Genomic DNA, 16,801 nt, shown 5'->3' on the forward strand with positions numbered 1-16,801 from the left:
CGAAATTAACAGTTACAAGATTGCATTGAAAGCCGAGAGCCTATACAAAATCACGTGGCGAAACTTGACGATCCATCATTTCACAAATTAAATTGTGAATTTTCTTATTTAGGTTTCTACATATCCCATTTTACGTTTCATCAAGGAATCTAACCTTTTTGATCGTTTGTTACAGGGTGGCTGAAGTGGAAGATGGTGTAATAACACTTCTTTCATGTTTTAGTTCCCTGGATTCATCATATTCAGCAGTGTGTAAAGATACCAGATGTCCTTTTAAAGAAGTAGTTCAATGTTCTTTTCATCACTACCTTTTCTTGTAAATTTTACACTTAAGAATTTTCTTGCATATTTTCAACAAATTATAATAATAATAATGGCGTGTGACGAGGGCCTCCCGTCGGGTAGACCGCTCGCCTGATGCAAGTCTTTCGATTTGACGCCACTTCGGCGACTTGTGCGTCGATGGGGATGAAATGATGATGATCAGAACAACACAACACCCAGTCCCTGAGCGGAGAAAATGTCCGGCCCAGCCGGGAATCGAACCCGGGCCCTTAGGGTTGACAGCCTGTCGCGCTGACCACTCAGCTACCGGGGGCGGACTTCAACAAATTAATAACGGGTAAATATTTTAAAATACTTTAAGATCTGCCATCAGAGGTTAAGTAAAAGTTCAACTTTTAATGAGAAAATTTATAGAAACAAATTGGTTTCTATCCAATACAATAGATGTTGCTCTCATGACCGCCAAAACTAGGAAAAAAGTCGTGCTCGTCGCTCTACCGTGTTCTCACGCGCACTCTCAATGACGTCACATCAGTCTGCCACAGAGGGGGCGCATTCACTAACCTGTCGCAATGTACACTATATCTCTGAGCATATATTTAAATATTTATTGCATTTCAATGACTCGTACTGTCATACATTTCGCATTATTTACATGTAGTTCACTAAAGAAATTCAAAATCACACTTTTCTTAGGCTTAATCACGATTTTTACATAAACTGAAGGTGGTCGGGCGGGGGGAAGGAGGGGGGGGGGGAGAAAGGATAGGAAAGGAACTGAGGATATCAGCTGCATCCGGACTTTACGTGGAATCAGCAGCAGGGTGTGAAAATGTATGTCGGACCGGGACTCAAACCCGGGATCTCTTGCTTACTAGACAGCTGTGTTAACCACTGCGCCCACCCGGACAAAGTTTTAATTGCAAACGCGCGGACTATCTCGGCAAACTCCTCGGCTGACTGACTTTCCCACCCGACGCAGTCCCCGCCCATGTCTTTCATACTCACTTGTTTTAGATTCCCGCTGGAGGTCAAACACAAATGTGCAGTTGCACTGGTGGCGCTGGATTCATAGCCCATCGAAGCGTATCTGTTACACACATCACAAGTTTTGCATCACGTCGGTTCCGAGAGCTCCGGAACCTGTACTGAAAATTGGAAGAGAGATCAGCATCATTTCCGCCCTTTTTATGCTCATGAAAACCCCACGTTGCATGTTGTACCACCATATAGCGAGACCCTCAGAGGTGGTGGTCCAGATTGCTGTACACACCTGTACCATTAATACCCAGTAGCACGTCCTCTTGCATTGATGCATGCCGATATTCGTCGTGGCATACTATCCACAAGTTCATCAAGGCACTGTTAGTCCAGATTGTCCCATTCATCAACGACGATTCGGCCTAGATCCCTCAGAGTGGTTGGTGGGACACGTCGTCCATAAACAGCCCTTTTCAATCCATCCCAGGCATGTTCGATGCAGTTCATGTCTGAAGAACATGCTGGCCACTCTAGTCGAGCGATGTCGTTATCCTGAAGGAAGTCATTCACAAGATGTGCACGATGGGGGCGCGAATTGTCGTCCATGAAAACGAATGCCTCGCCAATATGCTGCCGATATGGTTGCACTATCGGTGCACACGTCAGAGGACGCCATTCACGTATCGTACAGCCGTTACGACGCCCTCCATGACCACCAGCGGCGTACGTCGGCCCCACATAATGCCACCCCAGAACAGCAGGGAACCTCCACCTTGCTGCTCTCTCTGGACAGTGTATCTAAGGCGTTCAGCCGGACCGGGTTGCCTCCAAACACGTCTCCGACGATTGTCTGGTTGAAGGAATATGCGACACTCATCGGTGAAGAGAACGTGATGCAAATCCTGAGCAGTCCATTCGACATGTTGTTGGGCCCATCTGTACCGCGCTGCATGGTGTCGTGGTTGCAAAGATGGACCTCGCCGTGGACGTCGGGAATGAAGTTGCGCACCATGCAGCCTATTGCGCACAGTTTGAGTCGTAACACGACGTCTTGTGGCTGCACGAAAAGCATTATTCAACATGGCGGCGTTGCTGTCAGGGTTTCTCCGAGCCGTAACCCGTAGGTAGCCGTCATCCACTGCAGTAGTAGCCCTCGGGCGACCTGAGCGAGGCATGTCATCGACAGTTCCGGTCTCTCTGTATCTCCTCCACGTCCGAACAACAACGATTTGGTTCGATCCGAGGCGCCTGGACACTTCCCTTATTGAGAGCGCTTACTGGCACAAAGTAACAATGCGAATGCGATCCAACTGTGGTATTGACCGTCTAGGCATGGCTGAACTACAGACAACACGAGCCGTGTACCTCCTGCCTGGTGGAATGACTGGAACTGACAGGCTGTCCGACCCCGTCCGTCTAATAGGCGCTGCTCATGCACGGTTGTTTACATCTTTGGGCGGGGTTAGTGACATCTCTGAACAGTCAAAGGGACTGTGTCTGTGATACAATATCCACAGTCAACGTCTATCTTCAGGAGTTGTGGGAACCGGGGTGATGCAAAACTTTTTTTGATGTGTGTATATTAATGCGTGGCGTTAGTTTTTTGGGACATGTCCGAAAGAGCAGACACCACGCATTAATATAATTGATTAGGATTACTTTTCATGCCCATGCGCGGCTGATAAATTTTGATAGCTGCTTACGCGAAGTGACGAGAGATCACAGACTGCACGTAAAGACTGACTATATAGACTGTTTGGATATCTAGTCGTTGTCTGCAAGCCGTTTCTGTCGTGCTTCCAGTTCATATGGGGTGTCCCTCAAAAGGGGTTTACACTGTCTATTCCTTGCTCAGATCACACATACTACCTTCCTTCTCCAGTTTGTTGCGTAACTTAGTTATTATTGCACATGGCGGTGGCGCAGTATGAAACCCTGTCCGCCATCGTCTTTGCTCTTCTTTCATGTTTTCACACTTCAAGTAACACTGTAAAACCACTATTTTTGCTCCAAGGACAAGTTTCCAGCCGTCTTTTTATTTAGATGTAGTGACTTGCAACTGGAAATAAATAAAAGAAACGCGTTAATTACTACACACGATGGTCATGAAGCAACTTATAATCACCATTGGATCAGGCTATTGGGTTTCATCGGGGGAAGAGGGAGATTGGGTCACACATGTTTCCAATGCAGAAACGAACTCTTTTTTTGCAGAGGCTGTACAAATGGCACTGACAACGTAAAAATATCTCCTGAAGAAGCTGCTGTGTTCAGTCGTATGTAGTCGAATGACTACAGCTCCGTAGCAATGCATAATTTTGACTTTTTGTTTTGTTTTCATATCTCCATTAGAGCCGTTTCAGGCAATACAGCTGGAGAAAACGCAGTTTTGCTCTTCAGTTCGTTTCGCAGAACGGATGTAGCGTCAGGACTTATATAAAATCTGATCTTTTATGTGACATGATTAAGATTTCAAATAATTAATTTTTTCAAGAACTCAAGACGTTTCGCATCCCTACACGTTAGCCGTGATTGGTATCCTTTGCCGCCAGTGCGCTGCGCCACAGTTCGTGACGTCATGCAGGACAAATATGTGAGCTCCTCATCAGCGCGCCTCTGGAGAACTCTGCTGCTCGTAACACGCTGTCTTAGTCGTTCGCAGAGTTTTCGTTTAGAACTTCCGAGAAACAGTTCAACATGATAAAATAACACACTTTCCTCTCTTTTCTGTTCATAAAACCAAGCTAAAGTTGGGCAGTGGTAATTTTTAAGTGAGATGGATTTGTTACTAACGTGACAATATTCTAAAAAATCCTGGTGACCTGGAACTGTATTCCTTTAAGTGAGGCAATGGATGACGTTTCAGTGACAGTACAAGTAGGTGCTCGTGCTTGCGTCTACAGGAAATGGAAAGATGCGGCTTGTTGCAGGCTCGGCCCTACATATCTTGTGTCGTAAAAGCTATTCACGGTTACTGGAAAGTATCACGAATGCGTCTGACCCTAAGTTATGAGACGTGAGGAGGTTTAGCTAAAATCAGTGGATAAATTTATTTCACTTTATCCAAGTAGCTGGTAATACTAGTGCATGAGACAGGAGAGCCTTTCAAGAAGTATACATACATATTCACAGTGTCAAGTTGTGATTATGGCTACCATTAAGATGCGACGTCTACAGTACATCGCGTAACTGACGTATTTTACATGAACGAAGTACGAGGTTTGTGCGGAAAATACGTATAAAAGTTGAATAATAACTTTATTTTACAATTATTCAGGTATTACAATATGGTCTCCTCCAAAGTACTCGCCCTGAGACGCGATACACTTCAGTCAATGCCGTTTCCACTGTTGATAACATTGCTGAAAGTCTTCAGTTGTGACGATATTTAGTTGCCGTGTCGTCTCCGCCTTGATGGCTTCCACATCTCCCAAGTGCCGCCAGCGAAGCACCATTTTGCATTTCGGGAACATGAAGAAGCCACACGGGGCTAAATCGGGTGAATAAGGTGGGTGGTCTGTCACGGTGATTGAGCTTCGGGCCAAAAACTCGCGCACAACGAGTGACGTGTGAGCGGGCGCATTGTCGTGATGAAGGATCCACCTGCCCCCGTTTGCCAACTCCGGTCGATCTCGGGCCACACGAGCTCTGAGACGTGTCAGAACTTCAACGTAAAAATTTCCGCTCACTCTCTGGCCGGGAGGGACAAATTCCTTGTGAACAATGCCCCTATAATCAAAGAAAACAATCAACATTGTCTTCACATTGGACCTTGATTTTCGCGACTTTTTTGTTCTCGGTTCTCCTGCTAGTTTCCATTCCTTGCTTTGAGATTTGAGCTCCACATCGAATTCGTAAAACCAGGACTCGTCTCCAGTGATGACTCGGTTGAGAAAGTCCCCTCGTTCCTCTGCTTCCGACCAATCCTCACAGCACTCAACCCTCTTTGCTTTCTGTTCTGGCGTCAAGAGCTTCGGTACGATTTTCGCACACAATTTCTTCATTTCAAGTTTTTGTGTCAGGATTTCGTGAACGATTGTTTTGGGGATTGACAGCTCGTCAGCAATCATTCTGACTGTCAATCTACGGTCTTTAAGAACACAAGCCCGAATTCGTTCAACATTTGCATCGGAACTCGATGTCGACGGGTGTCCTGGGCGAGGGTCATCGTTCACTTCTTCTCGGCCATCCCGGAAGCTTTTTAACCACTTGTTCACGGTTGGTTCCTTCAGAGAATTGTCTCCGTAAACCTGTTTCAAACACTCAGATACCTTACGGCCATTATTGCCTAGCTTTGCAAGAAACTTGATGTTGACGCGCTGTTCCTCAATCAGAGAGAGCTCCATGCCGACGGCAGGTGAAGAAGGGTAACTGGCAACAAGCTGCCGCACACTCCCTCCTTCACGCAGAGTGCTCTGACTCGAACTGAGCGTTGATGGGAATGATTACAGCAGTAGTCCCACCTGGCGGTGACTGCAACTTGTAACATAAAGACATTATTCAACTTTTATACGTATTTTCCGGACAAACCTCGTACACAAGGTGACTGACAAGCTTATGGTACACATTTAGCTCACTGATTTCATGAGTAAAGGAACGATTTACTCTAGTGGCAAACGTCATAAGGATTAGTTTTCGGGTCAAGTTGCGGCAATGTTATTGGAATTCCTAAGCGTGAACTGTTGGTGCCTCTAATGTGAAAAAAATTGTCTTGAATGAGTATTTTGTGAACTGCCGTCGTGTGAACGCAAGACGCTTCACGTTAACACCGATGTCAGTAGTGAACGTGAACTGTTAACTGCCTGTCAAGGCTAACCGGAACCACTGACTAAACAAAAACGTATCTGCCTCAACCGATGAAAGAACCCTACCGCGAAAGGGACTGTCAAGTAGCCATATGGTGTCTGCATCGATACTAGTTACTGCACATTTAAAGTGTAACTACAACTTAAGACTGATCGTAGTGAATGCTAACAAACTCATTTGAAAGAATCCTCAGGAAGTGCAGTGCACCCACGACAGAGGTGCGGATCCAAGGTTCGATTTTACGGGCTCGTGGTGGGAAAGGGCAGGGGGATTGTCACAGTTTATTACTATCTTTCCTCCTCAGCCCCCTTTGCCCAAATATGACTTAGCATCATGCCCACTTTTAATGTGCCGGTTATACCCACGATTTTAATAACAACGAAAATAAAATTCATAAAATGTTCTGATACAATAATAAATTGTTTACGTCAGCGGTTAGTACATTGCTTTAGCATAACTTTCAAGAAATTTTGATTTGGAGAAATACAGCGTTTTGTGAAAGCATTCGTCTGTAAATTCGAGAAGCAGATGTGTCGTGCAGTTAATGTAGGAACTATAACTGCAACAAACTCTCGTAACTTTGCTAGCGTTACAATGTACACAATATTAAAATCGTTGTTTACACCTACCATTGTTACTACTTCTCTTATCACTTCGATTGTAATCCTTGGGGCGGGGGGGGGGGGGTGTTGGTCTTCCCCTTTCTGTCTTGCTTTTTTCAGCTTCCTGTGGTTTACCGTTTCTACCTGCAGAGTCACGAACTGTGTCGGTCTGTTGACATCAGAGCGTGTTTTCTTAGCTGGGCTGTCCTTTGCAGCCAGTAAAGACGCAAGCGTAACTACGTGCGCCGACTTTTACGCAAGATATTTTGTGTAGCTCGAAATTCGTCTTCCGAACTATTTTGGAGACTTAGTTTTCATGTACTTTGTTGTCAGAAAACTAGCTGAGAAGTTTGGAAATTTATATTCATAGAAATAAAAACGCATTTCCTTTTTTTGGTGTTGGAGGAGGGGGGGGGGGGAGAAACGAGAAACGCGTGTTGTCCATGAACCCCTTCCATCTGATCTGCGCCTGCCTGTTTGCAAAAAAAAATTGTTCGAGCTATACTTCATATTGCTTCTCACTCTGTGACACTTACCAGGTACGAATGAATGAGGAAATGGAGGAAACTCAAAGACGAGCAGCGCCTCAGGGAATCGTTTAAGTTCGAAAGTATCACGCAGTTGCTGATCCAGCTGCAATAGCAGACGCCACAAGAGATGCTATATGCGTCACGGTTCGGTTTACTGTTAAAATTGGGAGGGCATACGTGGAATACGACTAGCTCTTTATTCTCACGAAGTAATGAGTTCTATCGACAGGATATGTCAAACTGATTCCATATTTTTAGACTTCCAGAAGGTTTTTGTCACCATCTCCACAGGCGACTTCTAATCAAACTGCGTGCGATTGGATTCGTGATCTCCTGTCAGAAAGTCACAGTTCATCGAGTAAAACAGAAGTAATATCTGGTTTTACCCAAGGAAGTGTTACAGGTCCTGTGATGTCCCTGATCTACGTAAACGATTTAGGAGACAGTCTGAGCAGCCCTTTGAGATTGTTTGCAGATCATGATGTCATTTACCGTCTTATAAAGTCATCAGATGTTCAGTCGCAAAATAATTTAGACAAGATATCTGTGTCTTACGAAAAGTGGCAGTTAACTCTAAATTATGAAAACTGTGAACTCATGGCCATACTGAAATTGGTAAAAGGAATACACTAAATTTGGGTTACACGATAAATCACACAAATCTAAAGGCTGTGAATTCGGCTAAATACGTGCGGACTGGAATTACGAATAACAAACTGGAATGATCACACAGATAATGTGGGGAAAGCGAAACAAAGACTCCGGATTATTGACGGAACACTTAGAAAATGCAACAGGTCTACTAAAGAGACTGCCCACAGTGCACTTTTCCATTCTCTTCTGACTGCCTTATCCAAAATTCTTGAAAAAAGCAATGTATTGTAGAGTAGCTTCCCACCTTTGTAAAAATAAAGTTTTAACAAAATGTCAGTTTGGTTTCCAGAAAGGTTTTTCAACGGAAAATGCTATATATACTTTCATTAATGAAATATTAAATGCTCTGAGTAACCTGAAGTCACCCGTTGGGATTTTTTGTGATCTCTCAAAGGCTTTTGATTGTGTAAATCATGGAATACTTACAGATAAGCTCAAGTACTGTGGTATGAATAGGACAGCGTTCAAATGGTTTAAATCATACCTAACTGGAAGAGCGCAGAAAGTTGAAATAAGCAGTTCACATAATATGCAAAAAACTGGCGATTTCTCAAACTGGGGAACAATCAAGAATGGGGTGCCGCAAGGTTCGGTTTTGGGTCATCTGCTGTTCTTAATATATATTAATGACTTGCCATTCTATATTCGCGAAGATGCAAAGCTGATACTTTTTGCCGATGATACAAGTATAGCTATCACACACAACAGACAAGAATTGACTGGTGAAATTGTAAACGATGTTTTTCAGAAAATCATTAAGTAGTTCTCTGCAAGTGGACTCTCATTAAACTTTGACAAAACACAGTATATACAGTTCCACACAGTAAATGGAATGACACCATTAATAAATATAGACTTCGATCAAAAATCGGTAGCTAAGGTGGAATATTCAAAATTTCTAGGTGTATGCATTGATGAGGGGTTGAACTGGAAAAAACACACTGAGGATCTGTTGAAACGTTTGAGTTCAGCTACTTATGCTATTAGGGTCATTGCAAATTTTGGCGATATACATCTGAGTAAATTAGCTTGCCACGCCTATTTTCATTCTCTGCTTTCGTATGGCATCATATTCTGGGGTAATTCATCATTGAGTAAAAGAGTGTTCATTGAACAAAAGCGTGTAATCAGAATAATTGCTGAAGCTCATCCAAGATCATCCTGCAACACTTATTTAAAGAGCTAGAGGTCTTCACTGTAGCCTCACAATATATATATTTACTTATGAAATTTGTTATTAACAATCGGAACGAATTCAAAAGTAATAGCAGTGTACATGGCTAAAACACTAAGAGAAAGGATGATCTTCACTACTCAAGGTTAAATCTAAGTTTGGCTCAGAAGGGAGTAAATTATGCTGCCACAAAAGTATTTGGTCACTTACCTAATAGCATCAAAAGTCTGACAGATAGCCACATAGCATTTAAAAGGAAATTAAAAGAATTTCTTAATGGCAACTCCTTCTACTCATTAGATGAATTTTTGGATATAGTAAGTGGGTATCTCTCCAACCCCTACAAAAAAATTAAAAATATTAAGTGTCATGTTATATTTTGTGTAATGTAATATCTTGTATAGACACCTTTTATTAACATGACATGTTCCACATCATTACAAAGTGTCGCATTCATGATCTATGGAACAAGTACTAATCTAATCTGTTACTACGTGGTATGGGATCCGTTAATACGGACAGAGCTGACGGAGGACAGTGGAAAAGCTCAAAGAAAGGTAACTCATTTTGTATTATGGCGAAATAGGGGGGGGGGGGGGGGGGGGAGTGTGCCACGTACATGGTACGCGAATTGAGGTGGCAGTAATTAAAACAAAGGCGTTTTTTGTTGCGGCAGGATCATGTCGTGAAAACCACTAATTTTCTCCTCCGAACGCGAAAATATTTTGTTAGCGCCCACTTACTTACGGAGAAATGATCATAGTAAAATAAGAGAAATCAGAACTCTCGCGGAAAGATTTAGATTAGATTAGATTAGATTTACTTTCATTCCAATTGATCCGTAGTGAGGAGGTCCTCCAGGATGTGGAAGATATCAGAAAAACAACAATACATGACAAATATTTACAACTAAAAGAAATAAGCCAATGTACCATTCCACAGGTCCCAAGTGGAATGATCGTCATTTTTTAATGAACACTATATGAAAGAGTCATTTTACAAATACTAATGCACTGAATTTAAAATAAAAAAGTTATTTATTTATTTATAAGGTAATAAACATGTAATACAACTACTATAATACTTATTTACAATGAACACATTACTGCACTGAAATTGTGCCGAAGTTATATTGTTCTTTATATACAAATCAGTTGGTTTTACGGAGAAATTCATCAATGGAGTAGAAAGAGTTGGCCACCAATAAATCCTTTAGGCTTCTCTTAAACTGAATTTCACTGGTTGTTAAGCTTTTTATGGCTGCTGGCAAGTTATCGAAAATGTGTGTTCCTGAATGATGCACACCTTTTTGTACAAGCCTAAGTGACTATAAATCCATGTGAAGATTATTCTTCTTTCTAGTATTGATTCCATGAATTGAGCTGTTGGTTTGAAAAAGTGATATCTTTTTAATAACAAATTCCATTAAGGAATAAATATATTGGGAAGCAGTAGTTAGTATCCCTAGTTCCCTAAACAGGCTTCTGCAGGATGTTCTTGAGTTCACACCACACATAACTCTTACTGCACGTTTTTTTGCCCGGAAAACTTTAGCTTGGCTTGATGAATTGCCCCAAAAAATAATCCCATATGACATTATGGAACGAAAGTAAGCATAGTATGCCAGCTTTTTCATTTTTATATCCCCTATGTCTGACAAAATTCGCATTGCAAACAGAGATTTGTTAAGACGCTTCAGCAGTTCTGTGGTGCGCTCGTCCCAGTTGAATTTATTATCGAGCTGTAATCCCAAGAATTTAACACTGTCCACTTCTTCTATCTTCTTGCCATCATATGTTACACATACACTCGTGGGACACCCGTTACAAGTTCTGAACTGGATGTAGTGTGTTTTTTCAAAGTTTAGTGACAAAGAATTGGCTGGGAACCAGTGACTAATGTCCACAAATATTTTATTAGCTGATCTTTCTAAGACTGCACTTGATTTGCTATTTATTGCAATGTTTGTATCATCGGCAAACAAAAGACGAACTTGGCATCTGGTGATGTCATTGATATGTGTTCGATTTTGCCGCGCGCTGTTAGAGTGTGAAATGGTAGAGGAATAGCTTGAAGGTGGTTGGAAGAATCGTCTGCCAAGGAGTTATTTGTGAATTGCGGAGTAATCATGCAGGTGTAGATTTTCTCAGACGACTCAACCAACATCTTGCGTCCTCCTCGCTAAAATACCATTAGGAGAAATGGGATTAGGCCTCATACGGAGCACCAACAGTCTTTCTTCACTCGCGCTAGGGGGGGATGGGGGTGGGGAGGGGTTAAACGGCAACGAAGGCTTTTGACTGTGTTGACCACAAAATATTACTGCAGAAGTTGGACCATTATGGAGTAAGGGGAGTAGCTTAGAATTGGTTCGCCTCTTACTTTAAGAACAGAAAGCAGAAGGTAATTCTCCGCAATATTGAGAGTGGTAGTGATGTTCAGTCCCAATGGGGCACTGTTAAGTGGGGCGTTCCCCAAGGGTCGGTGCTGGGGACACTGCTGTTTCTTATTTATATAAATGATATGCCTTCTAGTATTACAGGTGATTCAAAAATATTTCTGTTTGCTGATGACACGAGCTTGGTAGTGAAGCATCTTGTGTGTAATATTGAAACAGTATCAAATAATGTAGTTCATGAAATAAGTTCGAGGCTTGTGGAAAATAATTTGATGCTAAATTACAGTAAGACTCAGTTCTTACCGTTTCTAACTCACAATTCAAAAAGAATCGATATTTTTATCAGACAGAATGGGCATATTATAAGCGAGACGGAAAAGTTCAAGTTCCTAGGCGTTCGGATAGATAGTAAGTTGTTGTGGAAAGCCCACGTCCAGGATCTTGTTCAGAAACTAAATGCTGCTTTATTTACCATTAGAACAGTATCTGAAATAAGTGACACTTCAGCACGAAAAGTAGTCTACTTCGCATATTTTCATACACTTATGTCGTATGGTATTATTTTTTGGGGTAATTCTTCTGATTCAAAAATGGTATTTTTGGCTCAAAAACGGGCTGTTCGAGCTATGTGTGGTGTAAGTTCGAGAACCTCTTGTCGACTCCTATTCAATAGTCTGGGAATTCTGACATTGCCCTCACAGAATATAGTTTCTTTGATGTCGTTCGTTGTTAGCAATATTAGCCTATTCCCAAGAGTTAGCAGTGTTCACTCAGTTAATACTAGGCAGAAATCAAATCTGCATGTGGAATGAACTTCCTTGACTCTTGTGCAGAAAAGAGTGGAGTATTCTGCTGCATCCATTTTCAATAAGCTACCACAAGAACTCAAAAATCTTAGCAGTAGCCCAAACTCTTTTAAGTCTAAACTGAAGAGTTTCCTCATGGCTCACTCCTTCTATTCTGTCGAGGAGCTCCTGGAAGAGCTAAAAAATTAAGCAAATTCCAGTGTTACATTGTTGATTTTCTTTATTTAAACTTACGACTTGTCACCTGAATATGTTACTTATATTTCATTTTATCTGTTTCTACTATCGTGTTATAATTCCATGTATTGACTCGTTCCATGACCATGGAGACTTCTCCTTAATTTGGTCCCACGGAACAATAAATAAATAGAAAATAAATAAATAAATAAATAAATAAAAATGTGGCACGACGAAGTAACATCTCCGACTGAAACCGTAAGGTGGCTTCAGTTGAGTAGCGTGGCTGTGGATGTGAAGTGTTGGATTTGCTGAGGAGAGGGGGGGGGGGGCGGGGGCGGGGGCTGCACAGCAGCCGCAGCCGCTGGAATCGTGGGAAGGTTGGTCAACCTGCCGGGTGGGTGCAGGTGTTTGTAGGGACAGTAGCCGGTGCCGGCGGCCGTGGAGCGGGCCGTGGCGGGTTATCTGGAGGCCGGCTGGTGCACGCCGGACACACGCCGCCACAGGCGTCGCCTCCGCGTGCCGGACAGTTCTTTAATCGGCCGGTCCGCACAGCCCAGCAGTGCGCCACTGCCCGCCGCGCCGCGCAAACCAGCACCGCACCGCAGTCTCGCGCTCCGCTCTTGGCTCTCTTCTCCACTGCGTCTCTCGCTCTACAGGTAAACCGTTCACCGCTCTATGCGTGATTGTATTACTGGTGCCCTTGGACTGTCATAAGTAAGGGCCGGATTTTAGCCTACGTGCGTTCGAGTCATTCGGTAGATTTTCAAGTCCGTATCCTCTTGAATACATGCATGAAGTGTGTAGTCATCCACTTTTGCCTCGTTGTGTGCGTTTTTTGTTTTCCATGCCTCGGTAAAAATAGCTTTGTTGTCCGTCCGTCTGCCTGCCTGACAGACTCATTCGTCACAGCCTGCAGGCCACTTCCCGTTGGCCAACAAACACGAAATTTGGAGAAAAGGAAGGGTTCACGACGCAATTAAAGGAAAAAATCCGAACACTATAAATTTGTGATTATATCACGTGGAAAGGAGCAACGATAAGAATCAAACATCAGGCAAGGAATGACTTCATTGCTCATAGCCGCGCTCAATTAGCCGAGCGGTCTGAGGCGCTGCAGTCATGGACTGTGCGGCTGGTCCCGGCAGAGGTTCGAGTCCTCCTTCGGGCATGGGTGTGTGTGTTTGTCCTTAGGATAATTTACGTTAAGTAGTGTGTAAGCTTAGGCACTGATGACCTTACCAGTTAAGTCCCATAAGATTTCACACACACACACACACACACACACACACACACACACACACACACACACACACACACACGTTCCTCATGCGAATTAGTCTGCGAATCTTCGTTGATCCATTATAGATCGTGGGACGATGGCTGGCATGAAGTTCTTGATGCAATAATTTACCAACAGCCGTATGTATTGTAGAAATACATACGGCTGTTGGTAAATTATTGCATCAAGAATTTAGTCTGCGAATGTTTGTTTCACTTACAACTTGAAACACCGTAACTACCTGCAGTATTCTCTCCTGGATATCAGATGATCGATAAATTCCGGAACGCTTCATATGAGTAACACAGTCATTCCTTGCCTGATGTTTGACTTACCATTGAGACCCAGTAAGCCTGAACAGGGAACTACTGATTATTATAATAATGGTCGCCTGTCTCTTGCGCGACTGTCACATTTATATCATTGGAATGAAAACTTTCTAGAAAATCATCGAATCCCTGCGACCAATATATTCACACTATCGACGTCGATAACAGACAAAAACGGTCGAGATTCTTGATTTCCGGAATGGACGAATCTGGCCAGTTCTTTTTAAAGAGACGCTGTTAAATAAGGAAACTAGCTACACAGTACGCTTCATGCAATCACGTTTTTAAATTCTGAAATCTGGCGAAATCTCTTACCATGACAACGCCTTGTATGCTGCCTTTTAAGCAAAGCTTTTTGTACCGCTAATCTCCAAAGGTCAATTATTTTAGTCTGTGTTGGATACAAAATTATCATAGTAGTTGTTACGTGATGTTTATTCGCTAGACGAGTCACGATTGCTGTGTTGTGTCGTGCTAGCAGGTACGATTTTCATTCTATTTTCTGACTCTTTCTGCCGTTATTCCGAAGGAAAAAACAAATAATATAAATTCGCTGTGACACTGCGGTAGAGCAGAGAGAGCTTCAGAGGCGTACACCGTTAGTGAATTCTACCAACTCTGTAACAAACCATTAAACATACAAATTAAACTATTAATTATTTTAGTTTTTGGTAGTGAAAAATGCACAGTTTTCGGATTAAATTAATAAACGCTTCGGTACTAGTCACAGACCGCTTGTAAAAAGCGAATTGACATTAAGCAACACGTCCGGACTTCATTGCGTGTCGGAGAGAAACCTTTAGTCCTAATCTCAAACGGGTTGCAGAATGGAATTCAAATTAAACAACATATCCGTGCAAGATAAAGAGGAACCGAAACATTACTGCAACCACTAGCCAAGTTTAGGAAATGGGGTTGGTACTGAAAGTGCTGCAGAAAAAACACGTTCTGATAAGATATGTGTTGGCCTCTCGTATCAGCACTTGCTTAGGTTTCTGCTGTGGATATACACAATTCCATTACAAAGGAGTAGCGATCTGGGCGATAGTGGGTATTCAGTTTTTGTTAAAATAAGTACCGTCGACTCAAGGAATGTAGTGATATGTTTTATTCGTGATGTCAGCTTAGTTCCAATGAGGAAATCAGAAAATGTGGACTATTCTCCCAACTACATTGCTGCAGTTACATTCTGCCGTCTAATCTCAGAAGAAGGGGAGAGAACCGTTCCAAATAAGAACAAAAGGGTAGTCGAGAGACGAGCGAAAGTAGTTTTCTGCAAATAATCTCAAATATATATATATATATATATATATATATATATATATATATATATATATATATATATATATATATATTGTAATATAACGTAACAGAATGATCGATAGCAAGGTGATTTAATACTTTCGCTGTTATAAACTGCGAATAATGTACGAGTATCTTAGGTGTTTCTATCCTGTGTTGGTCCGTTCCGTTTAAATGAGCGGTGGACGTATTTTCAGTTCATTATTGCAAACATATTTTGGTTATTTGCAGTGCTATCATTGCGCGCTGTTGTAATGAGTATCGATATCAGGACAGCTGGCTCCACTTATAAAACTCGTTATGTTTCGCAACTGTCGCAAACGTGATTACGTGATTCCTCTTGAGCCAGTCCCACGGCTGCGCGCTATGCTGCAGCCAGATCTGTAGGATTCGTGTTCTCAATACGTGGTGGAGGTTACGTCTCCAGACCTGTTCGTCCATTGTTGAGAAGTACTGATGTGTCCTTTACTGTTCATTGTCTTCTTCGCTCTCTGTCTCTTCAGCCTTATTCTTCAGTGCTACCGGCTTCATGAGGCGCCAGCAGGTCAAGTCACTAATTAGTTTAGTTGTTTCCCAGGGGTGATTTGTGCAGTAATGTAAGGACATACAACGAGTCAGTTTACAAGTTATATGACGTAACTTGCTTCACTATGTCTTCATGTTAATTCCACATAATCACTTTACGACAAATAGCAGTCAACCTTTTTTTTAACTTTATTTTACCAAGATGGGTATTGAGTATCCCAGCCGGGCGCGGTGGCCACGCGGTTCTAGGCGCTTCAGCCCGGAACCGCGCGACTGCTACAGTCGCAGGTTCGTATCCTGCCTCGGGCATCGATGTGTGTGATGTCCTTAGGTTAGTTAGGTTTAAGTAGTTCTAAGTTCTAGAGGGCTGATGACCTCAGATGTTAAGTCCCATAGTGTTCAGAGCCATTTCAACCATTTGAGTATCCCATTTTCAGTTTGCTTAATTTAGCTATGAATGTCGTCATTTTATCCCCATTGGTATTGTTGTAGCTATAACTGATTTACACTCGAAAAACATAAACTAAAGAACAGCAACATTCATTCACAAACTTTCTTTTCCTTTAAAAACTATGCATTTCGAGTCCTGAAGGCGATGAAATATTATATATAAATTATCCGAAGTATTATTTCGTCATTTTTACATTCCATGCCCCTCTGGTTCTATTCAGTAAATGCATTCTAATCTGATGACCAAACAAATGCAGCTAAAATTCAGTGCTGTCAAAAATTAATAACTGTTTCTATTAGCAGTCGTACGTAATTTAAGTTCAGATAATTTATTTAGAAGTAAATTATTTAAATAGAACGATAGCGATACATTATGTACTCTTCGCCAAGCACCATACGGTTGCTTGCAGGGGGCAGATACAAATGTGCCGTGAGGTTTAAAATATCTAAGCCCTGACAGTGATAGTGCGCGACTGCTGCGTTCGTAAATACTTTCTGTA

At 42.3% G+C, this 16,801-nt stretch overlaps 1 protein-coding gene across 2 annotated transcripts in view; it reads left to right on the top strand.

Moving 5' to 3' along the window:
• The window catches only part of LOC126203465 (acetyl-CoA carboxylase), a 440,754-nt gene that overhangs the window by 105,138 nt on the left and 318,815 nt on the right, over nucleotides 1-16,801 (top strand). The window contains exon 1 of one of the 2 annotated variants that reach the window (XM_049937782.1): nucleotides 12,997-13,072. The exons of the other annotated variant lie outside the window; for it this stretch is intronic. The gene's annotated coding sequence lies outside the window, so the exon portion shown is untranslated. Of the gene's footprint in view, nucleotides 1-12,996; nucleotides 13,073-16,801 lie in introns of those variants that run through there. 2 annotated transcript variants of the gene reach the window in all.

Source organism: Schistocerca nitens, chromosome 9, assembly GCF_023898315.1.
Source record: "Schistocerca nitens isolate TAMUIC-IGC-003100 chromosome 9, iqSchNite1.1, whole genome shotgun sequence".
NCBI classification, from domain to species: Eukaryota; Metazoa; Arthropoda; class Insecta; order Orthoptera; family Acrididae; genus Schistocerca; species Schistocerca nitens.